The sequence below is a fragment of the Denticeps clupeoides genome, chromosome 18 (genome assembly GCF_900700375.1).
Source record: "Denticeps clupeoides chromosome 18, fDenClu1.1, whole genome shotgun sequence".
NCBI lineage: Eukaryota > Metazoa > Chordata > Actinopteri > Clupeiformes > Denticipitidae > Denticeps > Denticeps clupeoides.
This window is the reverse complement of record NC_041724.1, coordinates 19222088-19249892: the sequence shown is the minus strand read 5'-3', so window position 1 is coordinate 19249892 and position 27805 is coordinate 19222088. Positions and strand designations below refer to the sequence as shown.

General features: G+C 39.4%; 20 non-coding genes across 20 annotated transcripts; 7 read left to right on the top strand and 13 right to left on the bottom strand.

The window, feature by feature from the left end:
• Nucleotides 1-80: 80 nt before the first annotated feature.
• On the bottom strand, nt 81-152 carry trnae-cuc (transfer RNA glutamic acid (anticodon CUC)). Its single transcript has one exon. It is a non-coding gene; the product is annotated as a tRNA-Glu (tRNA).
• A 188-nt stretch (nt 153-340) lies between these two features.
• On the top strand, nt 341-427 carry trnay-gua (transfer RNA tyrosine (anticodon GUA)). The gene is given in 2 exon segments: nt 341-377; nt 392-427. It is a non-coding gene; the product is annotated as a tRNA-Tyr (tRNA).
• Nucleotides 428-777: 350 nt separating this feature from the next.
• trnae-uuc (transfer RNA glutamic acid (anticodon UUC)) lies at nt 778-849 on the bottom strand. The gene has a single exon. It is a non-coding gene; the product is annotated as a tRNA-Glu (tRNA).
• A 350-nt stretch (nt 850-1199) lies between these two features.
• trnae-cuc (transfer RNA glutamic acid (anticodon CUC)) lies at nt 1200-1271 on the bottom strand. The gene has a single exon. It is a non-coding gene; the product is annotated as a tRNA-Glu (tRNA).
• A 186-nt stretch (nt 1272-1457) lies between these two features.
• Nucleotides 1458-1544, top strand: trnay-gua (transfer RNA tyrosine (anticodon GUA)). The gene is given in 2 exon segments: nt 1458-1494; nt 1509-1544. It is a non-coding gene; the product is annotated as a tRNA-Tyr (tRNA).
• Nucleotides 1545-1893: 349 nt separating this feature from the next.
• On the bottom strand, nt 1894-1965 carry trnae-uuc (transfer RNA glutamic acid (anticodon UUC)). The gene has a single exon. It is a non-coding gene; the product is annotated as a tRNA-Glu (tRNA).
• Nucleotides 1966-2316: 351 nt separating this feature from the next.
• trnae-cuc (transfer RNA glutamic acid (anticodon CUC)) lies at nt 2317-2388 on the bottom strand. The gene has a single exon. It is a non-coding gene; the product is annotated as a tRNA-Glu (tRNA).
• A 186-nt stretch (nt 2389-2574) lies between these two features.
• On the top strand, nt 2575-2661 carry trnay-gua (transfer RNA tyrosine (anticodon GUA)). The gene is given in 2 exon segments: nt 2575-2611; nt 2626-2661. It is a non-coding gene; the product is annotated as a tRNA-Tyr (tRNA).
• Nucleotides 2662-3012: 351 nt separating this feature from the next.
• On the bottom strand, nt 3013-3084 carry trnae-uuc (transfer RNA glutamic acid (anticodon UUC)). The gene has a single exon. It is a non-coding gene; the product is annotated as a tRNA-Glu (tRNA).
• Nucleotides 3085-3435: 351 nt separating this feature from the next.
• trnae-cuc (transfer RNA glutamic acid (anticodon CUC)) lies at nt 3436-3507 on the bottom strand. The gene has a single exon. It is a non-coding gene; the product is annotated as a tRNA-Glu (tRNA).
• Nucleotides 3508-3695: 188 nt separating this feature from the next.
• Nucleotides 3696-3782, top strand: trnay-gua (transfer RNA tyrosine (anticodon GUA)). The gene is given in 2 exon segments: nt 3696-3732; nt 3747-3782. It is a non-coding gene; the product is annotated as a tRNA-Tyr (tRNA).
• Nucleotides 3783-4134: 352 nt separating this feature from the next.
• On the bottom strand, nt 4135-4206 carry trnae-uuc (transfer RNA glutamic acid (anticodon UUC)). The gene has a single exon. It is a non-coding gene; the product is annotated as a tRNA-Glu (tRNA).
• Nucleotides 4207-4557: 351 nt separating this feature from the next.
• trnae-cuc (transfer RNA glutamic acid (anticodon CUC)) lies at nt 4558-4629 on the bottom strand. The gene has a single exon. It is a non-coding gene; the product is annotated as a tRNA-Glu (tRNA).
• A 188-nt stretch (nt 4630-4817) lies between these two features.
• trnay-gua (transfer RNA tyrosine (anticodon GUA)) lies at nt 4818-4904 on the top strand. Its single transcript is given in 2 exon segments — nt 4818-4854; nt 4869-4904. It is a non-coding gene; the product is annotated as a tRNA-Tyr (tRNA).
• Nucleotides 4905-5254: 350 nt separating this feature from the next.
• Nucleotides 5255-5326, bottom strand: trnae-uuc (transfer RNA glutamic acid (anticodon UUC)). The gene has a single exon. It is a non-coding gene; the product is annotated as a tRNA-Glu (tRNA).
• A 610-nt stretch (nt 5327-5936) lies between these two features.
• trnay-gua (transfer RNA tyrosine (anticodon GUA)) lies at nt 5937-6023 on the top strand. Its single transcript is given in 2 exon segments — nt 5937-5973; nt 5988-6023. It is a non-coding gene; the product is annotated as a tRNA-Tyr (tRNA).
• Nucleotides 6024-6586: 563 nt separating this feature from the next.
• trnae-cuc (transfer RNA glutamic acid (anticodon CUC)) lies at nt 6587-6658 on the bottom strand. Its single transcript has one exon. It is a non-coding gene; the product is annotated as a tRNA-Glu (tRNA).
• Nucleotides 6659-7283: 625 nt separating this feature from the next.
• trnae-uuc (transfer RNA glutamic acid (anticodon UUC)) lies at nt 7284-7355 on the bottom strand. The gene has a single exon. It is a non-coding gene; the product is annotated as a tRNA-Glu (tRNA).
• Nucleotides 7356-7705: 350 nt separating this feature from the next.
• Nucleotides 7706-7777, bottom strand: trnae-cuc (transfer RNA glutamic acid (anticodon CUC)). Its single transcript has one exon. It is a non-coding gene; the product is annotated as a tRNA-Glu (tRNA).
• A 188-nt stretch (nt 7778-7965) lies between these two features.
• Nucleotides 7966-8052, top strand: trnay-gua (transfer RNA tyrosine (anticodon GUA)). Its single transcript is given in 2 exon segments — nt 7966-8002; nt 8017-8052. It is a non-coding gene; the product is annotated as a tRNA-Tyr (tRNA).
• The last annotated feature ends 19753 nt before the right edge of the window (nt 8053-27805 follow it).

The following is a 27805-nucleotide window of genomic DNA, read 5'->3' as shown; positions in this document are numbered from 1 at the left end:
TTACAAAACTTTCCCTTTAAGGACTTTTTTTTTCTGCGAAAAAATCCTGAAAATAATTAATAAATAAAACCTTACCAACTTTCCCTGACCGGGAATCGAACCCGGGCCGCGGCGGTGAGAGAACCGAATCCTAACCACTAGACCACCAAGGACCTTCTGACTTTTACTGATTAAAAAAGATCTGTCACTATTTTAGTTGTTTTGTTGTAAGTGGAATCCATAAATTTTTTTGTTTACAGACTAAAATAACTTTTTTTATTCTTGTACAGCCAAGTTCTGGTATTCAGTTCTTCTTTATGACACACGTTCATATTTATTGTCAGGTTGTGTGCTGTTTGTTCCTTCGATAGCTCAGCTGGTAGAGCGGAGGACTGTAGTTGTACTGCCTGTAATCCTTAGGTCGCTGGTTCAATTCCGGCTCGAAGGAATTGTTTTTTTTATAAAAGTCTGAAAAATATAATTTTTTTAATCCTTCCTTGTCCTGGATGCGAACACGGGCAGTGGGGTGTGAGTTCTAAAAACTATCAACTAGGTCACCCGATACCTTTAATGTATTCTTGATTTAAAAGCATTTTGCTTACTAGAAAAGATTTAGTTGGACAGCCCAGACCAGGCATAATGGCAAGTTTTTACAACCCTTCCTTGACTGGGAAGAGAACCCAGGCAATTTGGTGAGAGCCCACTAGACCACCACGCACATTTATCAAATTCCTGGTATTAAAGGACTTTTTTTTAAAGAAAAATGTGACAGAATTAATAAATAAAACCTTACAAAGATTCCCTGACCGGGAATCGAACCCGGGCCGCGGCGGTGAAAGCGCCGAATCCTAACCACTAGACCACCAGGGAGCCTTGGTTAATTCAAGATTTAAAAGTGTCTTGCTGACTAAAAGACATTTTGTTGTACAGCCAAGGCCTGGCTAAATTGCTAATTTTTTCAACCCTTCCTTGACCAGGACACGAACCCCGGTAGCTGGATGAGAGACCTGAGTCCTAACCTATAGACAACCAGGCACATTCAACACATTCTTGGTTGAAAAGCTTAGATCGCTAGATAATTTCCGGCTTGAAGAAGGTTTTTTTTTAAGCAAAAATCCTGAAAAGCATAAAGGGAAAATCTTACAAAACTTTCCCTTTAAGGACTTTTTTTTTCTGCGAAAAAATCCTGAAAATAATTAATAAATAAAACCTTACCAACTTTCCCTGACCGGGAATCGAACCCGGGCCGCGGCGGTGAGAGCGCCGAATCCTAACCACTAGACCACCAGGGACCTTCTGACTTTAACTGATTAAAAAAGATCTGTCACTATTTTAGTTGTTTTGTTGTAAGTGGAATCCATTAAATTTTTTTCTTACAGACTAAAGTAACTTTTTATTCTTGTACAGCCAAGTTCTGGTATTCAATTCTTCTTTATGACACACGTTCATATTTATTGTCAGGTTGTGTGGCGTTTGTTCCTTCGATAGCTCAGCTGGTAGAGCGGAGGACTGTAGTTGTACTGCCTGTAATCCTTAGGTCGCTGGTTCAATTCCGGCTCGAAGGAATTGTTTTTTTTATAAAAGTCTGAAAAATATAATTTTTTTAATCCTTCCTTGTCCTGGATGCGAACACGGGCAGTGGGGTGTGAGTTCTAAAAACTATCAACTAGATCACCCGATACCTTTAATGTATTCTTGATTTAAAAGCATTTTGCTTACTAGAAAAGATTTAGTTGGACAGCCCAGACCTGGCATAATGGCAAGTTTTTACAACCCTTCCTTGACCGGGAAGAGAACCCAGAAAGTTTGGTGAGAGCCCACTAGACCACCACGCACATTTATCAAATTCCTGGTATTAAAGGACTTTTTTTAAAGAAAAATGTGACAGAATTAATAAATAAAACCTTACAAAGATTCCCTGACCGGGAATCGAACCCGGGCTGCGGCGGTGAAAGCGCCGAATCCTAACCACTAGACCACCAGGGAGCCTTGGTTAATTCAAGATTTAAAAGTGTCTTGCTGACTAAAAGACATTTTGTTGTACAGCCAAGGCCTGGCTAAATTGCTAATTTTTTCAACCCTTCCTTGACCATGACGCGAACCCCGGTAGCTGGATGAAAGACCTGAATACTAACCTATAGACAACCAGGCACATTCAACACATTCTTGGTTGAAAAGCTTAGATCGCTAGATAATTTCCGGCTTGAAGAAGGTTTTTTTTTAAGCAAAAATCCTGAAAAGCATAAAGGGAAAATCTTACAAAACTTTCCCTTTAAGGACTTTTTTTTTTCTGCGAAAAAATCCTGAAAATAATTAATAAATAAAACCTTACCAACTTTCCCTGACCGGGAATCGAACCCGGGCCGCGGCGGTGAGAGCGCCGAATCCTAACCACTAGACCACCAGGGACCTTCTGACTTTAACTGATTAAAAAAGATCTGTCACTATTTTAGTTGTTTTGTTGTAAGTGGAATCCATTAAATTTTTTTCTTACAGACTAAAGTAACTTTTTATTCTTGTACAGCCAAGTTCTGGTATTCAGTTCTTCTTTATGACACACGTTCATATTTATTGTCAGGTTGTGTGGTGTTTGTTCCTTCGATAGCTCAGCTGGTAGAGCGGAGGACTGTAGTTGTACTGCCTGTAATCCTTAGGTCGCTGGTTCAATTCCGGCTCGAAGGAATTGTTTTTTTTATAAAAGTCTGAAAAATATAATTTTTTTAATCCTTCCTTGTCCTGGATGCGAACACGGGCAGTGGGGTGTGAGTTCTAAAAACTATCAACTAGGTCACCCGATACCTTTAATGTATTCTTGATTTAAAAGCATTTTGCTTACTAGAAAAGATTTAGTTGGACAGCCCAGACCAGGCATAATGGCAAGTTTTTACAACCCTTCCTTGACCGGGAAGAGAACCCAGGCAATTTGGTGAGAGCCCACTAGACCACCACGCACATTTATCAAATTCCTGGTATTAAAGGACTTTTTTTTTAAAGAAAAATGTGACAGAATTAATAAATAAAACCTTACAAAGATTCCCTGACCGGGAATCGAACCCGGGCTGCGGCGGTGAAAGCGCCGAATCCTAACCACTAGACCACCAGGGAGCCTTGGTTAATTCAAGATTTAAAAGTGTCTTGCTGACTAAAAGACATTTTGTTGTACAGCCAAGGCCTGGCTAAATTGCTAATTTTTTCAAACCTTCCTTGACCAGGACACGAACCCCGGTAGCTGGATGAGAGACCTGAGTCCTAACCTATAGACAGCCAGGCACATTCAACACATTCTTGGTTGAAAAGCTTAGATCGCTAGATAATTTCCGGCTTGAAGAAGGTTTTTTTTTAAGCAAAAATCCTGAAAAGCATAAAGGGAAAATCTTACAAAACTTTCCCTTTAAGGACTTTTTTTTTTCTGCGAAAAAATCCTGAAAATAATTAATAAATAAAACCTTACCAACTTTCCCTGACCGGGAATCGAACCCGGGCCGCGGCGGTGAGAGCGCCGAATCCTAACCACTAGACCACCAGGGACCTTCTGATTTTGACTGATTAAAAAAGTTCTGTCACTATTTTAGTTGTTTTGTTGTAAGTGGAATCCATAAAATTTTTTTCTTACAGACTAAAATAACTTTTTTTATTCTTGTACAGCCAAGTTCTGGTATTCAGTTCTTCTTTATGACACACGTTCATATTTATTGTCAGGTTGTGTGGTGTTTGTTCCTTCGATAGCTCAGCTGGTAGAGCGGAGGACTGTAGTTGTACTGCCTGTAATCCTTAGGTCGCTGGTTCAATTCCGGCTCGAAGGAATTGTTTTTTTTTATAAAAGTCTGAAAAATATAATTTTTTTAATCCTTCCTTGTCCTGGATGCGAACACAGGCAGTGGGGTGTGAGTTCTAAAAACTATCAACTAGATCACCCGATACCTTTAATGTATTCTTGATTTAAAAGCATTTTGCTTACTAGAAAAGATTTAGTTGGACAGCCCAGACCTGGCATAATGGCAAGTTTTTACAACCCTTCCTTGACCGGGAAGAGAACCCAGGCAGTTTGGTGAGAGCCCACTAGACCACCACGCACATTTATCAAATTCCTGGTATTAAAGGACTTTTTTTTTTAAGAAAAATGTGTCAGAATTAATAAATAAAACCTTACAAACTTTCCCTGACCGGGAATCGAACCCGGGCCGCGGCGGTGAAAGCGCCGAATCCTAACCACTAGACCACCAGGGAGCCTTGGTTAATTCAAGATTTAAAAGTGTCTTGCTGACTAAAAGACATTTTGTTGTACAGCCAAGGCCTGGCTAAATTGCTAATTTTTTCAACCCTTCCTTGACCATGACGCGAACCCCGGTAGCTGGATGAAAGACCTGAATACTAACCTATAGACAACCAGGCACATTCAACACATTCTTGGTTGAAAAGCTTAGATCGCTAGATTAATTCCGGCTTGAAGAAGGTTTTTTTTTAAGCAAAAATCCTGAAAAGCATAAAGGGAAAATCTTACAAAACTTTCCCTTTAAGGACTTTTTTTTTTCTGCGAAAAAATCCTGAAAATAATTAATAAATAAAACCTTACCAACTTTCCCTGACCGGGAATCGAACCCGGGCCGCGGCGGTGAGAGCGCCGAATCCTAACCACTAGACCACCAGGGACCTTCTGACTTTAACTGATTAAAAAAGTTCTGTCACTATTTTAGTTGTTTTGTTGTAAGTGGAATCCATAAAATTTTTTTCTTACAGACTAAAATAACTTTTTTTATTCTTGTACAGCCAAGTTCTGGTATTCAGTTCTTCTTTATGACACACGTTCATATTTATTGTCAGGTTGTTTGGTGTTTGTTCCTTCGATAGCTCAGCTGGTAGAGCGGAGGACTGTAGTTGTACTGCCTGTAATCCTTAGGTCGCTGGTTCAATTCCGGCTCGAAGGAATTGTTTTTTTTATAAAAGTCTGAAAAATATAATTTTTTTAATCCTTCCATGTCCTGGATGCGAACACGGGCAGTGGGGTGTGAGTTCTAAAAACTATCAACTAGATCACCCGATACCTTTAATGTATTCTTGATTTAAAAGCATTTTGCTTACTAGAAAAGATTTAGTTGGACAGCCCAGACCTGGCATAATGGCAAGTTTTTACAACCCTTCCTTGACCGGGAAGAGAACCCAGGCAGTTTGGTGAGAGCCCACTAGACCACCACGCACATTTATCAAATTCCTGGTATTAAAGGACTTTTTTTTTTAGAAAAATGTGACAGAATTAATAAATAAAACCTTACAAAGTTTCCCTGACCGGGAATCGAACCCGGGCCGCGGCGGTGAAAGCGCCGAATCCTAACCACTAGACCACCAGGGAGCCTTGGTTAATTCAAGATTTAAAAGTGTCTTGCTGACTAAAAGACATTTTGTTGTACAGCCAAGGCCTGGCTAAATTGCTCATTTTTTCAACCCTTCCTTGACCATGACGCGAACCCCGGTAGCTGGATGAAAGACCTGAATACTAACCTATAGACAACCAGGCACATTCAACACATTCTTGGTTGAAAAGCTTAGATCGCTAGATTAATTCTGGCTTGAAGAAGGTTTTTTTTTAAGCAAAAATCCTGAAAAGCATAAAGGGAAAAACTTACAAAACTTTCCCTTTAAGGACTTTTTTTTTCTGCACAAAAATCCTGAAAATAATTAATAAATAAAACCTTACCAACTTTCCCTGACCGGGAACTGAACCCCGGGCCGCGGCGGTGAGAGCGCTGAATCCTAACCACGCGACCACCGGGGACCTTCTGACTTTAACTGATTAAAAAAGATCTGTCACTATTTTAGTTGTTTTGTTGTAAGTGGAATCCATTAAATTTTTTTCTTACAGACTAAAAAACTTTTTTTATTCTTGTACAGCCAAGTTCTGGTATTCAATTCTTCTTTATGACACACGTTCATATTTATTGTCAGGTTATGTGGTGTTTGTTCCTTCGATAGCTCAGCTATTAGAGCGGAGGACTGTAGTTGTACTGCCTGTAATCCTTAGGTCGCTGGTTCAATTCCGGCTCGAAGGAATAGTTTTTTTTATAAAAGTCTGAAAAATATCATTTTTTTAATCCTTCCTTGTCCTGGATGCGAACACGGGCAGTGGGGTGTGAGTTCTAAAAACTATCAACTAGATCACCCGATACCTTTAATGTATTCTTGATTTAAAAGCATTTTGCTTACTAGAAAAGATTTAGTTGGACAATCCAGACCTGGCATAATGGCAAGTTTTTACAACCCTTCCTTGACCGGGAAGAGAACCCAGGCAGTTTGGTGAGAGCCCACTAGACCACCACGCACATTTATCAAATTCCTGGTATTAAAGGACTTTTTTTTTTAAAGAAAAATGTGACAGAATTAGACAGATTAGACCTGAAAAGACCTGAATACTAACCTATAGACAACCAGGCACATTCAACACATTCTTGGTTGAAAAGCTTAGATCGCTAGATTAATTCTGGCTTGAAGGTTTTTTTTTAAGCAAAAATCCTGAAAAGCATAAAGAAAAAAACTTACAAAACTTTCCATTTAAGGATTTTTTTTTCCTGCAAAAAAATCCTGAAAATAATTAATAAATAAAACTTTACCAACATTCCCTGACCGGGAATCGAACCCGGGCCGCGGCGGTGAGAGCGCCGAATCCTAACCACTAGACCACCAGGGACCTTCTGACTTTAACTGATTAAAAAAGATCTGTCACTATTTTAGTTGTTTTGTTGTAAGTGGAATCCATTAAATTTTTTTCTTACAGACTAAAAAACTTTTTTTATTCTTGTACAGCCAAGTTCTGGTATTCAATTCTTCTTTATGACACACATTCATATTTATTGTCAGGTTGTGTGGTGTTTGTTCATTCGATAGCTCAGCTGGTAGCGCGGAGGACTGTAGTTGTACTTCCTGTAATCCTTAGGTTTCTGGTTCAATTCCGGCTCGAAGGAACTGTTTTTTTTATAAAAGTCTGAAAAAATATAATTTTTTTAATCCTTCCTTGTCCTGGATGCGAACACGGGCAGTGGGGTGTGAGTTCTAAAAACTATCAACTAGATCACCCGATACCTTTAATGTATTCTTGATTTAAAAGCATTTTGCTTACTAGAAAAGATTTAGTTGGACAGCCCAGACCTGACTTAATGGCAAGTTTTTACAACCCTTCCTTGACTGGGAAGAGAACCCAGGCAATTTGGTGAGAGCCCACTAGACCACCACGCACATTTATCAAATTCCTGGTATTAAAGGACTTTTTTTTAAAGAAAAATGTGACATAATTAATAAATAAAACCTTACAAAGATTCCCTGACCGGGAATCGAACCCGGGCTGCTGCGATGAAAGCGCCGAATCCTAACCACGAGACCACCAGGGAGCCTTGGTTACTTCAAGATTTAAAAGTGTCTTGGTGACTAAAAGACATTTTGTTGTACAGCCAAGGCCTGGCTAAATTGCTAATTTTTTCAAACCTTCCTTGACCAGGACACGAACCCCGGTAGCTGGATGAGAGACCTGAGTCCTAACCTATAGACAGCCAGGCACATTCAACACATTCTTGGTTGAAAAGCTTAGATCGCTAGATAATTTCCGGCTTGAAGAAGGTTTTTTTTAAGCAAAAATCCTGAAAAGCATAAAGGGAAAATCTTACAAAACTTTCCCTTTAAGGACTTTTTTTTTTCTGCGAAAAAATCCTGAAAATAATTAATAAATAAAACCTTACCAACTTTCCCTGACCGGGAATCGAACCCGGGCCGCGGCGGTGAGAGCGCCGAATCCTAACCACTAGACCACCAGGGACCTTCTGACTTTAACTAATTAAAAAAGATCTGTCACTATTTTAGTTGTTTTGTTGTAAGTGGAATCCATTAAATTTTTTTCTTACAGACTAAAATAACTTTTTTTATTCTTGTACAGCCAAGTTCTGGTATTCAATTCTTCTTTATGACACACGTTCATATTTTTTGTCAGGTTGTGTGGTGTTTGTTCCTTCGATAGCTCAGCTGGTAGAGCGGAGGACTGTAGTTGTACTGCCTGTAATCCTTAGGTCGCTGGTTCAATTCCGGCTCGAAGGAATTGTTTTTTTTATAAAAGTCTGAAAAATATAATTTTTTTAATTCTTCCTTGTCCTGGATGCGAACACGGGCAGTGGGGTGTGAGTTCTAAAAACTATCAACTAGATCACCCGATACCTTTAATGTATTCTTGATTTAAACAGCTCATCTGCCAGATTATATCAGATTTGCATTTAGGCATCTAGACGTGGTGAAAACAATTTTCTGAAGTCCAAACCAGTCATTTGAATGGGGGTAAAAGAATATTTAAGTGATTTTGGACGAGGCACGGTTGGAGTTTTTAAAAACTGGTGATCTACTGTCATGCACAACCATATGTAGGGTTTACCAGGTCTGAAAAAGAGAAAAGATCCGGTTAGCAACAGTTGTGTAGACAAAAAGCCTTGTTGATGTCACAGGATAAAGGGCAGACTCAAAATGTCAGAACAACCAATGTATGTGGACAGTGTCGGGTAGTGACGGAATGCATGTACCGTTTAAATGAGTGATAATCAGAATACAGTTACTTTGTTAAAATAAATGTATTACACGGCTGTCTGATCTGCGCTGCCACCAGGACGACCATCTGCCCGTTCCAGAGCAAGCACAAGTGTGCGTAATAGTGCGCGTAACAGTGCCAAACGTTACCACAAAACATTCCATTTTCTCCAAGTACAGTATGAGTGTGAGGAATAATTAATTCATGCATTTTTATAATCATTTTTATAATAATTATCTCGGTATTGTTCACTGATAAGACTTGTAACCTCATTATTTAGTAAACGTAGTGTTTTTTTTTTTGCAAGCTTTTTCGAAAAGCAGCACCTCATATGTTTATGCCAATTGTTAGCCAATTATTGGATTTTTGGGGGGGGATTTAAGTTTTTCAACCAACCAGTTCAGCACTGACACCTTAGAGGGTTCTTGTAAATGGCCATGAAGTAGTGTTGCTGGGTTGCATTAAAACATATATTGTCTTGTGTTTAAAAAGATATGTGGTGGTCAGGTTTAAAGTGCATTTTGTCATTGTCACATCAAGTTTAAAATATCTGATTTGTATTGAAGGATCTTTAGTATTTTTAAGTTATTCGTGGAAGAGTAACATTGACAGTAAATGCCAAAAAGTATATTTAAATTTTTGATTTTATATATTTTTTTATTCTACTTTATTAACTAGAAAACTGAAGATTGGAGAATTATCAAAACAATTTAACATTCAGCTGGTAGGGTCAAAATGTGGTGTAATGAACATGTAAGCATGGATGCATCCAACCCTGGATCTCTCAGGGGGGGGGGGGTATTGTCCATGTAACTAACGATTGTAAGTCACTCTGGATAAGGCTGTCTGATAAATACCATAGATGTACACATAAATTAGTATTGCTGCTGACATGTCATCCCCTTATTACCACAGTGTACCCCCTTTTTGATGGCTACTTAAATACAGCATAATACACCAAGTCACAAAGCTCAAACCATCTCAGACTAGTTACTTGAACATGACATTGAGTTCGCTATACTCTACATTCACCAGGTCTCAATCCAAACAGAACACCTTCGGATATTGGCTTTGGATATCATAGACAACCAGCAGACAAATCTGCCGCAGCTACATGATGCTATCATGTCTGTATGGACCAATATATCTGAGGAATATTTCCACATCTTTTTGAGGCTATGCCATGAAGAATAAGGTGGTTCTAAAGACATAAGGTGGTCCACCCGAGTACTAACGAGGTCTACCTAATAATATGACCAGCGAGAATCAATCATACAGATAGAAAATCTACAAACAATGAAGCTCTTCAGCATCAGAAGGATAAAAAAATACAAATATACTGTAGAAATAAATAAATGAAACTTTAGGGCTTTAATATCAAAGAATTTAAAGTTGCAAGCCCCCTCCCTAAAAATCACATCCTTGATACGATTTCAGAAAATATGAAATTGTTAACATGAGAAATTTATTTGAAGTTACTTGATAATAATATTTAAAATCATGTCTATATATATGTCTGATGTGAACTATATTAAAAAGTGGTTAGAAAGTGTGTAGGTATATTTTTCAATATTATCATTACATAATCCATAGTGGAAAAACATGATTAAAAAGAATGTTGAAAAGTTTTTTCAATGTTCATAAATATATCAGTTTGATAAACAGAAGTCTGTGTGAGGTTCATTAAATAGAAATTATAGTTTGTTAACGTTTTTGTGTGGCATATCTTCTGAAAACCAAAGATGAGACACCTTTGGAGAACGGTTTGTTCACAAATCAGCATTATGATTAGTTTTATTTTGGCATGCAAAAGTCTGTTTGTGTGTGTGTGTGTGTGTGAACAGGTTATGTCCTGTGTCAATGGTGTGATGCTTCCTACATACCATTATGTGATGTATCTCTTGGAAAATGACTGATGGGATAAACATATTCAGTAAGTATATGAACAGTGTTTGCGTTGTATTAAAATTTGTATTTTGTTTAGTATGTGTTTTTCAATCCTTGAGTGAAAAACAAGGTTTCTATTTTAAAAGATAGTCTAAGGGTGTGTGAACTGTGGGTCTGTCATTGATATGAGGGGTCGTAAAACACCAACAATGGTCATTTTTGCAAACATCAGTTTCAAGAGAGCTCTAAATAGTAGTTGGTTATCTGCTGGGTGGTGAAGACCTTGTTACTTCCAATGAGGAGCGGTCACAAGCTGGGATAGTTTCAGAGGAAATTAACATTGTTAATAAATGTAGGATTTTATTTTCTGAAAAGAATCTTGAAAAAAAAAATTTCATGTTCATAAATATATCAGTTTGATAAACAAAAGTCTGTGTAATGGTATGCTGGCTTATAACCTCCCCACAACAGCCATAGTTTGTAAACAAGTGATAAGACATCTGTTTTTTTAAAGCTTGTCTAAGTGGTTATATGACATCTATGAATGTGAGAGGATGTGCGGGTGTCCATGGGGGAGAAATGAGGAGTGGGAAGGAAGGAAGGAGGTCATAAATTACGCGCAGGGTGTCCGGTGGAGAAGGTAGAAGGCTAGGAGGTCATAAATTACGCGCAGGGTGTCCGGTGGAGAAGGTAGAAGGCTAGGAGGTCATAAATTACGCGCAGGGTGTCCGGTGGAGAAGGGTTAAAGGGGAGAAGGTAGAAGGGTAGATGGTCATAAATCACGCGCTTTTTCCTTATGCCGATATGTCATCAATCCTTTTTGACATAAAGTATATTTTAATCACTACTCACCTGTTTCAAATGATGTGACAACCAATATAAGCCAGTTCAGAGAGCAAACAGGTAAAAGGTAGAAAGGAGAATGTCTGAGCATGGATAGAAGAAACAATGTGAGAGGACGAGTGCGTATGCGAGGTGGGTGATAACAAGAAAGAGGAAGAGGAGGAGGGCGAGGAAGAGGGTGGCAAGAAAGAGGAAGAGGAGGAGGGCAAGAAAGAAGAGGAGGAAGAGGGACACAAAGTGTGGAAATATCTGATGAAATACGAGCAACAGGTCATAGACCATGTTCTCGTCCATGTACTGACAATGAGGGAGGCAGGACTAAGAGTGCAACCCAATTTGAGCCGATTTTCTGTGTCCACCATAGTAAGGACATTCAGAGAAGAGAACAGGTACAGTATACTATATTTTTGTAATTGCAAATTGACTACTACACTATATGCAACTTACAATAGACATTTGTAAAGTTAATCACTGTATGTATAGTACTGCATGAATATTTGTTGTAACTGCACATCTACTTTTTGTAGAATTGCGAGGCTGCCACATGCAGGTGGAAGGACGGCTTTATTCACTCAAGAGCAAGAGGCTGTTATTACAGTCTAGGAGAGGAGGCCACTAATTTAAGCAGTGTTAAGAAAAAACAGGTCTCAGGTAGACATCTAGTGAGACTGAAAGCTATGGAGATAAAAATTGGACACTCCCCACTGCAGACAATACTATGGTGAAGATTTTAGTGGTAGCTGAGGCTGCGACTTCCAGCGGTGAGTTGAATGTTCTAAATGAAGACTCATCCACTTCATTTGTGATTGACACAACCTTCTGGTCTGCTCCAAGTTGTCCAGACATTTCACCAAAAAAGAAGACCTATTGTTATTTTTGCAGGAAGCATTGCAGGGGGCTGAATAAATCACACACACACACACACACACACACCACGTTTATTTGTAAAAAATGGAATCCTGTATGATTTTTGTTCCACGTCCCAAGTGTACACTACTTTGTATTGGTCATTCACATGGAATTCCAATAAAAAAGATTTATGATTTTGGCTGTAATGTGACAATGTGGAAAAGTTCAAGGGGGCATTGCTTAATTTGAAAGAAGCTCCAACACCACAAAACTAAATCTTGCTAAAGCAACCCTTGCAAGAATAATTGTTTTTAAACAATTATTCTCAGGAACTTCCAGGAAAGAGATTGTGCGACGCTTAATCAGGATGTATGACGCTTAATCAGGAGGTAAAAGGGACCAAAAAGTTGCAGTACGTCACACCGGACACAGTAGAAGCTCTGACTGAATTTGTTGAGTAAAGGAAAGACTGGGGTTCGAGACAATTTCCTAAATATTTTGAAGGGTAGTGTAGAGTGATGCCCTCAAAGAACTGCTTGATATTCTTTGCAATAAATAGTAATTCAAGTGATAATGTTTATTGATTGTGTGTAATATGTATTTTTGTACCTTTAAGTTTGTATTTTTTCCTTATAAGTGGTTTAAGGCACTGTGAGGTTTGTCCAGTCAGGAGGTTTCAGCAGTGATGAAACACTTTAGGAATCATATAGCCAAAAGGTCAGCTAGCCACAACCACTGAATGCAAGCAGTGCAAGATTGAGGAGGAACCTGTCTTAGTCTCTTATGTTTTGTACAGTGTGCCCTGCTGTCAGAAACCGGGGAGTCACAGTTAAAAGGAAGAACCAATGTGAATGAATGTACATACAGGACAATAGTTCAATAGTTTTGATAATCACAATATATATATATATTTTTCACGAATTGCCTTGTTTTATTTATCTTCAAAATTTTAATTATCTTCAAAAATAATCATTAAAATTCACTTTATTTTGCAAATTTTCAGACTTAAATATTATTCAAGGTTATGAAGAGTTAATAGCTTTCAGCTTGTAATAAAGGCCATTTGAAAATTCTCAGTTTGCTGCATGTCAGCAACACTTAATAAATAAGGTGTTTCTGATCAGGAGGTGTGGGTTTGAATAACTATTTCAATGGTATGTCCAATTAAAACATTTGTCCCTCTAATGCCGTGAAGAGGCGTTGTATTTGTGTAAAAGAGAGGTCTTTGTAAAAGGTGGACCTTGCAATCCACAATTTTGCAATTGGCGGAGCCTGGGTCTGAATTTAGAGTTATAGGCGGGACTTGTGTGCATGTTCCTCTATGTCCCTGTGTGCCACCATACAGTCAAGTTGTCATCTCAAGATTTATTTGGTGTATAGGAAATCTGAGTTGATATTCATGTTCTGTATACTTAAAATATATATTTTTGCTGCCTACAACCACAATGGGTACTGGTTTGGCGCTAGAGTCTTCATAAACCACAAAAAACAGTATGTGTGTGTGTGTGTGTGTGTGTGTGTGTGACTAAATAAACAGTATTAAATCATAAAAGGAAATTACTAGCAAAACCTTTTGGACTTCCCAAATCTCTATAGCTGGACCTCACTTATTGTTTAATGTTCTGCATTGTCCCAATAGAACTCACTCTTGTTGTCTATGCACAGACTTCCTGGTTTACGTTGATTAGATTTAAATGAATCAAACCAATACATTTTTACTTTGTATGTCTTTCTCTCATAAGTTAGAGCAGACTTTTTAGGTAAATGCCATTGAATTAAAATGTACACCTAATTACATTCTATCTTACCATACAATATTTATCATAAATTTACCCTGCTATATAAAATCCCGCCTATCAGCCCAAAAAAAAAAACCCGCCTATCAGCCCAATAACAGACGGTGAAGAGTTTAGCGTGTATGACGTTTTTTGACGCAAAATAAATTAACGAATCTAAAAAAAAAAAATTATTTATCAACCGAATAAATAGTCTTAGATCTGTATTATCTGACTCCAATATAGCTACCAAGACTATTCACTTTAGATGGGTAGTTGGAATGAAGAGGACAATAGGGACTGAAAGTTAGGGAGTTGAAAGTTGACTTAACGAATCTTGATCAGCAAAACAGTGGCCAGTTAGTAAATCAAGTATAATTAATAAAATAACTTTCTACCATGCGGATTTGCACTGACTGACAGGCTGATCACACCAGGGGCAGGGAGAAAGGAACTCTCTATGGTTCACACAAAATACCTGCTTACGTGGTATAGGATCAAGAAGTTCTTTAAACATACACAAATCTGGCGTGTTGCCATGTGATCAGAAAGTTCCCCCTATAATCAACAACTTTAGTTGACAGAATATTCTATAACAAGACTGGAGATTAAAGATATCAATATTTATATTTATTATGATACATAATCTTCACAGCTCTTACAGATATATTAAATACAGATATATAAAAATTGTCCAAAACAAGATAGAATGAAAATCAATCCAACATACCCAACAGATGTTACACACAGCACTGAATCAAAGAATAGGTAGCAGAGTTCTTAAAACCACAGCATGTGTGGGAGAGACTGAATGCAGTAACTCCCAGAACGGAATGTCACCTTCCCTTTTGTATCCTTGATCTGGGTCACTTTGGGGGGGTCACTATACGACCCCCTCAAGTGTTGGAGACCTTTGATGTTTATGGTTTGGTTTTAGTACTAACATATTTGTTATATCTGTTTAATTTATGTGACAGGGGACATTGAGCCAATGAGAATAAATCTAAACACGCATGTATTGTCTGAGGTGTCAGGATGTCCCCTGCTGGGACAGGCCTGGTCCTGCCGGGAACCTTACAATACCATACTCTTTGTATATTATAAATAGTTCTGTATGTGATGGGAATGGGGTAAACCCTGATAAGGCACATCGGTGAAGTGAAAACCATTTCATGTGACCACCTCTTGCAGCTCAATTGAGAGAATACCAAGAAAGTGCAAAGCAGTAATCAGAGCAAAGAAACTATTTCACTTATTTTACCTTTTTTGTTAAGTACTGTAAGATGGGACGTTACAGGGCCATGACGTTTCTGCATGTTTTTTTTGCATAGAGGTTCACCTCCGTTTTCCATATCTTTGTAAAATCACAAGAGGTGTGAAATGCCAGCCATTTGTTTTGAGATCCCCCTCCTCCCGTCTTTGTCTGCCACATACGGGAGACATCGGGGGCGTGACAAGACAAGCAAATTCTGATTGGTCTGTGACAACTTCCTGGCAGTCAAAAGAATGTTCACTTGTGGTCTCTGGACTTTTCATTTTCCATCGGGAACTGAGAGTAATCTTCCCATCAGTCTGAGTCTCTCTCTCTGCCTATTTTTCTCCTGGATCAGGTGATGTCTCTGAAGCTTGGTTCAGGCTTTTCTATCTTTTCCTCCTGTCTTTCATTTTGGTTTTCTTGAACATTGGAACCTTTTTTTACATTCAATATTCACATGTAACTACAACAATAATGAACAGTTTCTAATTTATTAACACCAGTTAATCCTTTTAACCTATTTGGTCATGCCTCTCTCTCTAACATCAAGTTGGAGTAATTTTTAATACAGTGCTTTTGTGGGTAGAGAGAGTTTATTCTCCACAGTTCTACAGAAAATAACGCCACGTGTTATTTCATCAATGTACAGTACAGGCCAAAAGTCTGGACACACCTTCTCGTTCAATGTGTTATCTATATAACACGTAAGTCACAAGGCGCCCCTCCTCCAGCATTTTCCTCCTCCCCGCCATTTCAAACTTGATTAAGGTAACTTGGAGCGGAGTAGTATCATGACTACCATATTCAGCTTTCTCGATTGCTAAAACACTATAACCAATCTTTTGAACTAAAATGTCAAAAAGTACACCCATTTCCCTGAACTATAAACACTATTCCCCTGCTTTAACACATGAGTCAGATTTGGAGAACTGTTACTGCAAAACTTTACACACAAATCCCTACATTTTTCAGTGCTTACACCATGTGGTCATTTGGAAAGCACTAGCATTCAATAATGTTAACTTAAGTCAGCACAGCTTGAGCTCAATTAGCACACAATTAACTAAGTGGAAACACTAGGAGTCAAAATTTATCATACACCAATCAGAAACCAAAGTCAGCTCATTCAGGTTTGAAACAATGGATCCAAAGAGATGCAAAGGAAGAGGTCAAGGAGGAGGAAGAGGAGCAGAAGGAGGTCTAGGACACCAGGGAGGTGGAGGAGGAGGAGGGAGAGGAGGATATGGTGAAGGAAGAGGGAGAGAAGAAGGACGTGGTGAAGGGAGAGGAGGAGAAGGAGGTCTAGGACACCAGGGAGGAGGAGGAAGACGACGGCGACAAGGAAAGGGAAGAGCAAGGGCAAGGAGACAAGCGGTCTCGGATGAAATTCGAGCCACTTTAGTTGACCATGTCCTTGTCCATGGTATGACTATGAGGGAGGCTGGGCAACGAGTACAGCCAAGTTTGAGTCGCTTCACTGTTGCCTCCATCATCAGAACCTTCAGGGAGGAAAACAGGTAGGTGTACTTGTAGTAAGACTGCTCTGTACAGTAACTTTTGAGTTACTAAACTCAAGTTTCTTGAGTTTCAGTATGTTTCCATTTATTTCCTGTAAAAAGGATGTGTGACAGTTACAGTAATGATTGCTTCTATTTTTTTTAGGACACAGAGACGACCACCTGGTGGAGGCAGGTTTAGGCTTTTGTCAGAGTAGCCAACTAACTAACTTGTTAACATGGTCATTGCCAATAATGTAATCCACCTGCGAGAGATTCAAAGGAGAGAGTGATTGAGGATGATCATTTTTGAGGGATAAATGCCATCAGCCTCTCCACAATTGACCACATCCTCCGAAAGAACCAACTCCGAATGAAACAGGCCTAATGCGTCCCTTTTGAACTAATCTCTGACAGAGTGAAAAACCAACGAGCGGAATATGTTCAGGTATGAGTTTTGATATTGTATGAAGTATTGTGTTTCATCACAGCATGGCAGTTTATGCTGCCATTTGTGCACTCTTGAACTGTGGTTCAGCGTAGCGATTTACTCTACTGTGTTGTGTTTTGCAGAGAATATTTGAGATTGAAGGACTGCCTGTTCCCCATGAAATTATCTTTGTGGATGAGGCAGGTTTTAACCTGACCAAAAGGAGGAGATGGGGGAGGAACATAATTGGCCATCAGGCTATTGTAAATGTCCCTGGTCAGCGTGGAGGGAATGTCACTACGTGCGCAGCCATCAGCCAACAAGGGGTGCCATGCCATTCTAGGACCCTATATGCTTCTCCTTGCTTTTCTTGATGGTTTAAGACAACATATGTTCCAGCTGGACTACAGGGAACCAGCACAGTCAGAGCAGCCTCACTACGTTGTTGTTTGGGATAACGTCAGCTTCCATCATGCTGCTCTGGTTCATGACTGGTTTACCAATAACCCAAGGTTTTCTAACATCTTTCTGCCTGCATACTCTCCCTTTCTAAACCCGATAGAGGAGTTATTTTCGGCATGGCGGTGGAAAGTGTATGACTGAGAACCTTATGTCCGTGTTCAACTCCTCCAGGCCATGGAAGAAGCCTGCCTAGACATATCAGCTTTTACATTTTTACATTTACAGCATTTATCAGACGCCCTTATCCAGAGTGACTTACAATTAGTAGTTACAGGGGACAGTCCCCCTGGAGCAACTTAGGGTTAAGTGTCTTGCTCAGGGACACAATGGTAGTAAGTGGGATTTGAACCTCGGACTTCTGGTTCATAGTCGAGTGTGTTACCCCTAGGCTACTACCATCCCAAAAGCGCACTTTTTCAGTGATTAGGCCATCTGATTTATCAGACGCCCTTATCCAGAGTGACTTACAATTAGTAGTTACAGGGACATTCTCCCTGGAGCAACTTAGGGTGAAGTGTCTTGCTCAGGGACACAATGGTAGTGAGTGGGATTCGAACCCAGGTCTTCTGGTTCATAGGCGAGTATGTTACCCACTAGGCTACTACCACCCAGCAGATGCATGCCAGGGGTGGATCTGGCATGCAAGAGGATTTAACCCCTGCCGCCTGGCTAGGGCCAATATAGCCTGTGATGTAGATGAGATTCTCTGGCCTGACCCAGACCAAAGACAGGATGCTGAGGTGGAATAATGTTTTTGGTGTGTGTTGTACTGTACATTAATAAAAATGTGCCACTATATATACACATTGGTTGAGTCTTGTGTTCATCATGTGAAAAGGTTTTTGAGGGGAAGAACCACAAGCAACATAACTTGCTAGTCTTGGAAATATTGTTTTTAATTTATTGCACCAATGTGTAAGACTATGTTGTAGTGTGTGTTTTTGAGGCCTTGTGTGTAATGTCTGTGGGCAAAGTTTGGCTTTTCAGCAAGAGTGAATGGTTTTGAGTATAGAGCTTCATTCTGACCTGAAAATACAATGTTTGGAAAATTGGGTGAGACGTTATGGATTTGTGTTTTACTGTTTTGAGAATACGAGGCATAGTTTCAAGAAATGTGTTTAAGCAATCGAGAAAAACTGTAACATGCAGAACAAGTCTGGATGTATAATTTAAGTTAGGGGGAAAAAAAAGCAAAGGGCTTGATATCAAGTGCAGAGAAGCTGAATAAGACGGAAATATTAAAAGGTCATATTAAACCAGCTATCCACGGAGTGTAAAGTTTAAAGATAAGGATAATTGTATAAGAAAGACAATGAAACTATTTACACAACACAAAACATCAGTGGACTACTTTCAGCGGCGGAGTAGTCTTTGACTGGACTTTCCCGCTGAGTCAGACGATGATTAATATGTGAGTTCCTAACATTTTAATGTACTTTAGAATTTGTGATACTAAAAATTAATAACATCCTAACGGTCTTGCTTAGTGAAAGGGGGAAAAAAAAATCCTGTTTTTTTCGTTGTATTTTGAATGTGTCGAATAATCGGTTGCTCATTTTTTTCGCTCCCTTCCATTTTGTGTACGGGAGCAGGTAAAAAGTGATGGAGCCGCATCTTTTGTAATCCTGTCTTTATTTTAGTTAGACCCTTAATCCATAGCACAACATTTAGCTAGGTAGTTAGTTTAGCATATAGCCTAGCCCCTAAACGTATACTGGAACGTAACCCTTAACAGAGTAGCCAACTAACTGCTGTTGACTTAGCTAAGTTCAAACATAAGAGTCCTCACAAAGGATAACGAAACAGAACCAGTCCAGCATAAGCCCATGTAACGCTTTTTTTCCCAAATCAGCCCGAGCGTGGCTCGAGCATGTGAGATCCTCTCGTGCCTCCAGAGGAACAGTCCTTAGTGGTCTCAGAGGGCTTTCAGCTCGACCGTACCCGATCACAGGCACAAGCCCTATACAAACAACACACATGCATAACAATACTCAGGGGAGAATATTGAACCTAGGATTTTGGTGACCACACGGTGCTTTTAACTTAAACATCTCATACACCTGTTGCTTCTCATCAGGTGCCTAGCAACCCAGCTAATGCTTTTACTACCTACAGCTGGGTTGCAGACTGGGAAGCAAAACATAAGCAAAGCAAATTCAAACTAAAGAGCGGCCTCTAGTGGACGAAACTCAGACATCACAGTAATCCTGTCTTTATTTTAGCTAACTGTGTATATTTCTGATGTTGTAGTGTTATATGTTAGTAGGTTAATGTTTAAACATTATTTAAGGCCATGACCACATGGGTATTTCTGAAAACAGGTTTTTCCTATGCGTTTTGGCCTTTCGTCCACATGTAAACTGCATTTTGGGACATTTACCTTTGGTACTGCTGTGTTCATTTGGTAGCTGTACTTGTCTTAAAGAAGTTTAATGATTAAAAGCTTGATAATTAGATGTAGGATTTAGTTTCTTCTATAGCTCTGGTATTTCAAGTCTGATACTGCATGTTAGTGTTTTTTTCCTGTCTATTTGGCTTGGCTTGTTGCTAAAATGATCTTTTTGGAGAAGACAAAATACTTCCTTTGCAGTGGACGTAAATGTGCAGTAAGTACTGCACATTTTGTGCTGAAAAGAGGGGCTTCTTAAGCATTAGCACTTAAAACATGAGTGCTGCACTCGAATATCACCACTACCGTGCCTTCATAAGGAGTGCCTGTGCATATTTAAATCTTTCAATTCACTCAAAGTTCACTTGTCACCATGGCACACTCAAAAGGACCTAGAAAACGTGGGTGAAACTGCTTTCCATTGTCAGCTGTGTGACTGGAGCCCGGCACTGAAGATGACTTTTTTTACCCATTTACAAAGACATTTGAAGCTGAAGCAAAATGTTTCTTGTCCATATCAAGGCTGTAACTTTCAGAGCAATGTTTATTCACCTTTAATGCACATAAAAGCAAAGAACATTAAGACCACAAGATGGTATTCAAACCTGAAGTTGTGTCACATAATGAACTTGTCATCGATTCTTAACATCTCTGATAATGCCCTGCAAGAAGTTATTGAGCAGATCAACCAAATTTATGTGCTTTCACAGCCATTGTTACACACTTTGGTTGGAAAAATACAAAATCAACACTGTGGAGATGTTGAGGACTCTTTAGTGAGTGAGATAGCTGAAGTACTTACTGACAATAATGTGCTCCTGAAATTCACTTCTACTGGGGGGGTCATTGTCAACTACTAGCAAGCGCACATCATACATTTCAAAAGAATTCTCAGTGGTAACACCTGTTGAGTTTGTCCTAAAAAATGACAGGCAGACAGTTGTGTATATCCCCATTTTAAAAATGCTGCAAACATTACTAAGCAATGGAGAAATTTTAGATAAGGCCATGTCACCTGAGACAAATTTGTCACAAGGATACAGATCTCACAGGGATGGTTCCCGGTTTAAAGACAATTCTCTCTTGACAGAGGAAGAATTCAGGAATGCTGTTTGCTTGTACATAGATGATTTTGAGGTGGCTAACCCCTTGGGAACCTCCAGAAAGAAACACAAGCTATGTGCCATCTACTGGGTACTTGGAAATCTACACCCTAAATATCGCTCCTCTTCATTCCATTCAGCTTGCTTTACTTTACTACAGCAGTCTCACCATGGTTATGGTGAAACTCTCCACCCTCTCATTAAGGACTTTGTTTTTCTTGAGTAACAGGGTGTATATGTTGAGCAGGTAGGAGCCAGCATAAAAGGCACCGTATTATTTGTTGCAGCAGACAATTTAGCTTCCCATTCATTAAGAGGGTTCTTTGAAAGCTTCACAGTAAGTCAGATGTGCAGATTCTGTATGGCTCATTTCAACCAAGAACAAAACAAAATGACAGACAGGTGCAAGATATATTGCAGGATCCTACCATGGCTCAACAATATGGTGTTATTCAAACAGGTTTGAATAACATCTTGTGGTCTTAATGTTCTTTGCTTTTCCCCACTTAGTGAAAGCTTGGAACATTTTCATGTTGTCAATGGTTATCCGCCAGACCTTTTGCATGATCTTCTGGAGGGTGTTCCGGCTGAATTGGCCTTGTGCTTGAGGGAACTAATATCAAAGGGATACTTCTCACTTGAAACCCTGAATGTGGCTATTAAACAGTTTCCATATACATTTTCAGACAGAACAAATCCAACCTCAGCTCATCGCAAAGAACTTTGCTTCCAAAGCAACAATTGGAGGAAATGGTCATGAAAATTGGACACTCCTCCGCCTTCTGCCACTACTGATAGGTCCTTACATTCCTGAGGGGGATGAAACATGGGAGGTTTTAATGAACTTAAAAGATGTATTGGAATTGTCAGTGTCTGCAAGCTTCTCAGGAGTCTGTTTGCTTTCTTGACTGCAAGATTGCAGAACCCTGAATTAATTCAAACTTTTGGTCCATTGTGTGATGTGTGGACAATGCGTTTTGAAGGCAAACACAAGTTCAAGAAAGTTGTGCGTCACATTCACAACTTCAACAACTTTACCCCTTACTTTAGCTCTCTGACACCAGCATATGATAGCCTTCCATTTAGCTGCCGCCTCCTTTTTCAAGCTTTTTCTCTGTCTCAGGAATAACTACCAGAACACAGTCCTTGTAGCAGCTTCTGTTTGCATAGATGGCATTAGGTACAGTGCTGATATGGTCATTTCCATTGGATCGTGCTCAGGGCTCACAGATTTCAGACAAATAGCAAAGATTGTGGTGATCAATACAGACATAATATTTGTCTGCAGAATCATGGTATAATGAGCATACAAGCTCTGTAGTACCCATTTGCCCACCTTCTGTCACCCAGTTGTCTGAAATAAATGTTCTCCACTTTACAGAGTTGGAGACACGCAACTTGTAACACTTAAATGTCACATATTATGCTAAGTGATTCAAACAGTTATCAAAATGGACCAAAGATTGTTCTCTTATTTAGTCAACTTCCTTATCTTCAGTAATGATGACTCTCAGCAACAAAGTGCAACTGGTGGATAAACTTTCACTGCAGTATGAAGATCAAGACCTTGATAATGCCCTCTGCAATTTGACTAAAATAACTGATTTACCTGAAAGGGCTACACTCAAAATCATCCCTCTTATGACTCAATTTAACCACATTGTCATCACCCAGCACAACATCAGTGTCACGTCCGTGCCGGCTCCGCCCCCCCCCAACACGCTCACCCTCCCCAGAGTATTAGACTGTGTGTCCGTGTCTGCGTGTCATGTCGTGTAGGCGCGGGTGCCCGGGTAAGTCCCAATTCCCTAGTGTGCACGGGGCGTGTCCCTTTTCACAGTCCTGGGTCGTGGGTTCCTCAACACGTCCCCTCTCCAGGCTCCTTCGGCACGGCTAGTGATCCTCATGGGCTAACGAGCGTCAGGTGCGGCTGGTTTAGTCTAATCCGCCTCATTATAAAAGACCTGCGTGATCCAGAGTCTACAGAGCGATTCTCCAACACCAGTGTTGCAAAAGCACTGATTAGCAAACACCCCTGCCTCACTGAGCCTAGACCACACAGATGGTATGGCTGGAAAAACAGCCTTAAATTTAAGATGGCCAATTATCGCACAAAGCTTCGAAAAGCTGGATGTGAGGATGTAGCAATCAATGGAGGCAAAAGAAGTAAAGGCAACCCAGGAGAACCCTCAAGCAAGAATATCAAATGGCCAAAAAGGAGGTGAAGCAAACTACCTGCCTAACTTACCTGAAGGACATGATGAAACAAACCTTGAAAATGCCAGAAAGGTTCTTGTGGAAGAAATGAAGAAAAAACCCAATGGCACTCTCATATCACAAATGATGGACCAGTCATTCCCACTAAGCAGACAAGAAATTGTAAAAAGGAGCCTGCAGTACCGAACACTGTTGAACGATGGCCAGCACTCTTCACAGAAAGACAGGTAAGCTGTTTTTGTTCTCAACCAATAAAATGATGCCAATCAAAAAGAAATGTTAAGGTGTGTGGCTAAAAATCCAAACACACTTGGAATGTTAACACCTCAGCCATCTCTCCATCCCTACCCACCCCTGTCTACTTTTTCAGGTGTTTGCTGAGTTTAATATAATCGCCAGTAAGAATCTTGAGGGAGACTTCTTTGAGGCTCTGGACCAGTATGTCCCACATTTCATTGAACTTTTCAAAACAAGAAAAGGGAACTGTTGACCAGAAACTCAGTGAACTGATGCAGCACATGAGCTGGATGGTAAGTTTGGTTCATTTTGCTTTTGATCTGTATGATAGTTCATCAATCAAGTTTTAAATGAGATGATTCGGACCAACCTATTCTATTTCCTGTCTGACATGTGCTTGTGCTTTGCAAATTACTCTGTTAACTGGTCTTTTCTCTCTCTGTGTATTGTTAGACACCAGACGTGACAGTAATTCGCTCTGTTGTCCTCAGAGGCATTCCTATTTTACTAGGTGAAGACTCCAGTTAATTCTTCAAGACATGCTCTGTAAGTACTTGCACATAAAGTTTGGTCTGCATTAATATAGAACTATATCTGTGCTGTATGGTGGCCCTGAAGTGCAAACCACACCAACAAATTACTAAACACAAATTGAGAATCACAAAAACAAAACTGAGAAGCACAATTACATTAAGAAACTGGAAAAGGTAGGTACCTGTCTGCAGACATCACTGACTGGACGTCCGCGCTGTTCGTCTTTGGAACCATAAGTTAATGGCAGTCCCATATTGTTTGTTTTTCACCCAATTAAAATGAATGCAGTTTCAGTCTCCATACACTGAACAAACCATATGAAACTTCATATGAGACCTCAGGCCACGTCCCCACAGACACACCTGTTTGAACTTAATTATATGGCCAAAAGCATAGGGACACACCTGAACAATATGGCCAAAAGTATGTTTAATAAAACTATATAATTGAAATGTCATGATTACACTTGAGCATATCCAGTATCATCTCCTATGTATGTCCTGAATCAAAATATTCTCGAATAGTGACAGCTACGTTTGGGTCACCGGTATTGTTAATGTTTGGAAAAATGCACTACAGGCAGAGTAACATCTGGTTCCAAAGACGAACAGCGCAGTGTCTCCTGTTGCTGACTGGTACTTACCCTTTCCAGTTTCTCAATTTGTTGGAGTGTTTAGTAATTTGTTGGTGATGTGGTTTGCACTTCAGGGCCATCGTAGTGCTGACAGATGTAATTGTTTGCACAATATACATTTTGTACAGTGATGTATTTTGTATAGCAATTTCTCCACAGCTAATCTGAGGGGTATTTAAACAGCCAGTAAATAAAAATTTAATTTGCCACAAACACTAAGTGTGCATTTTACAGTTTTTCTTCATTGGTTTGGCTCATTTCTTGAAACAGAAATTACATTCTCAAAATGACATGGACAAACCTCCAAACCTCTTGGCAAAATGTTCACAACAGAATGGCATTTCTCATTCATTTTATCAAATGGCAAATGCCTCAGTACATGTCTCAATAGTCTCAGTGCATCTTGGCAAATGATTAAGTACAAGTAGGCAACAGTTATACAGTTAGCCCACATTTAGCACATTTTCCAAATGAATAGATCTTGTAGATCATTAGACTGAGAATCAACTAATCAGTTTAGATCATTCTCTCCAAAACATGTCAGCATGATTTCATTGTATAAGTACTCGCATGCACAACTGTCTGTTCAATTGTCAAAATTGGACAAGAACATAATACCATGAATACCATATATGAATTTCTATGAATATATAAATTTATGACAGTCAGGTGAAACTACACAAACGAAGGCGGAGTGTCACACACAGGTGTTTTCCATGATCATGTGCTGCCAAACACAGATATATAGAGATATATAGAGCTTGACCAGCGCCAGTCAGATCTCTGAACATGGATAGACAAGGCCAAGCAAACGGACAAGGGGAAGTTCTTCCTCAAGGAAGAGGACTGAGAATGCGTGGTGGAGGAATAGGGAGAAGAGGCAGAGGAGCGGAAAGACACTGTGCTGTCCCGATTGAATTTCGGGCCACAATTATAGACCATGTCATAAACCATGGCCTCAAAATGGCAGAGGCAGGTCGTTGAGTGCAGCCTAATGTGCCTCGCTCTACAGTCTCCTCCATCATCCTAACCTTTCGCAGGGAAAACAAGTATACACTAGGGCTACAACAACTAATTGATTGAATCGATAACTAAAAGAGTTGGCAACGAATTTCCTAATCGATTCGTTATGTCGCGCGACGCGGAGACGTTTGGTTAAAAAAAAAAAAAAAAAAACTTGAGCGCGGAGCGAACACACTCTGTCTCTCTCGCGGACAGATACTAGCAGAATTTGGTGCCTCAGACAGCACGGAGCTAAAAAAAAAACAGATACATGGTGGAGGCAGAGAAATCTGCGCGAAAATATGCAAAAGCGACATGGCACGGGAGCACCACAGCAATGATCCAGCACCTGAAACGCTTGTTTGAGGAGGAAGGGAGTTTAGCAGCAGGGTAAGTCACTACAGAATCCTACTTTTGTTCCGTTTTGAAGTGAGGAACGTAATATCCCTGGTGCTGGAGGGGGGATGAAACAGCGTTTGGACTGTTTTCTGCATCTCCGGGTGGACGACTCGCCTATTGTGTCCCTGAGCAGGACACTTAACCCTAAGTTGCTCCAGGGGGACTGTCCCTGTAACTACTGATTGTAAGTCGCTCTGGATAAGGGCGTCTGATAAATGCTGTAAATGTAAATGTTTACCAGTCATCCAGCTTGACAGGCATGACAAGTTAGCGTTAGCTCGTTAATAACAGTAGTAAAGCAGGGGTGCTATAGTTACTTTGCATTAAAAGACTAGACATGTTTTTATTCACTAGCCTTTTTGGGACCATTCATTTTTCAATCTGTTATGTATAGCTACACTGCAAAAAAAAGCTTTTCTTGCCTAGTAATTTTGTCTCGTTTCCAGTCCAAATATCTAAAAAAATATTAAAATCAAGATTACTAGACAAGTAAAATGGCATGAAAAAATTAAGTGATGCTTAAAACTTCTGTTTGAGTATTTCTTACCCCATTGGCAGATAATTTTGCTTCTTTTAAACAATCACTTAATTTTGAGATGTTTTATCAGAAAACAAGACATCATTTCTTATGCTATTTCATGTGTCTAGTAAATGTATCTTGATTTAAGATATTTTTTAGAGATTTGGACTGAAATCAGGACAAAACTACTAAGTTAGAAACGTGTGTGTGTCAGTGTTAGAGTTTGTGAGTGTGTGCGTCTGCGAGTGTGTGCATCTGCAGTGTAGAGAACAAGTTCTGACATTCAAACAATCCTGTTAAATTTTCTGATTTGTATTCTTTATTTTTTTATAAATTATTTATCGTTCTGGCAGCTCAGGTGGCACTATTTAAAAAAAAAAAAAAAGTATATTTGGCAGATGTAAAGCATACATGTGTGTTTTTGTGTTAGTCCATTTTTATTTTATTATTATAACAGCTCAAGGAGCAACATGTTTGTGCACTTTCTAAAGATTTTGGTTCTGTTTTTGAATAAAGGGTTGGAAATGAATGCTTTTCTTTTGTTTTGGTTTTTTAAATCCGATTCTACGATAAAAAAATCGCCAGATTAATTGATTATTAAAATAATCGTTAGTTGCAGCCCTAGTATATACTCTATGTAATCTATGATGGAATTATGTTGTATAGGACAGGGCACTGCGTGAGGCAAAAAATGTATAACTTACTGTAGAGATTTTGTGTGCATCTGCCTACAGTAGTAGGTCTATACTAGCAGGTAAAGAGGACTAGTGGAATGATCTGATAATAAATATGACAAGAAATATATTGAACAAATTACTGTAAACAATGGAATTGCATAATTTATACAGTTTATATAGTATTTATATAGTATTCCAGTCACTGTGCAATGTTGCATTAGGATTGTGGTGAAGTTAATGTGAGAGAATACAGCAAGTTACCAGTGTGTTTAGTTTTTTGTGTTGGCTTGGATGACCACCTCATGTGGGTGGCAGAGGAAAACTGTTCAATGAACAGGAAAGAGAGATTTGTAACATGGTGATGGCAAATAATGCAATCACATTGACACAGATCTGTGATGCCATCCTTCAGGACAATCATATATTCCAGAATATAAACACAATAAGCATCTCCACAATTGACCGGGTTTTGAAGAAGCATCAAATGACAATGAAACAAATCTACAAGGTACCATTTGAGAGGAACTCTGACAGAGTGAAGGAGCTGCGGTACCAGTATGTAAATG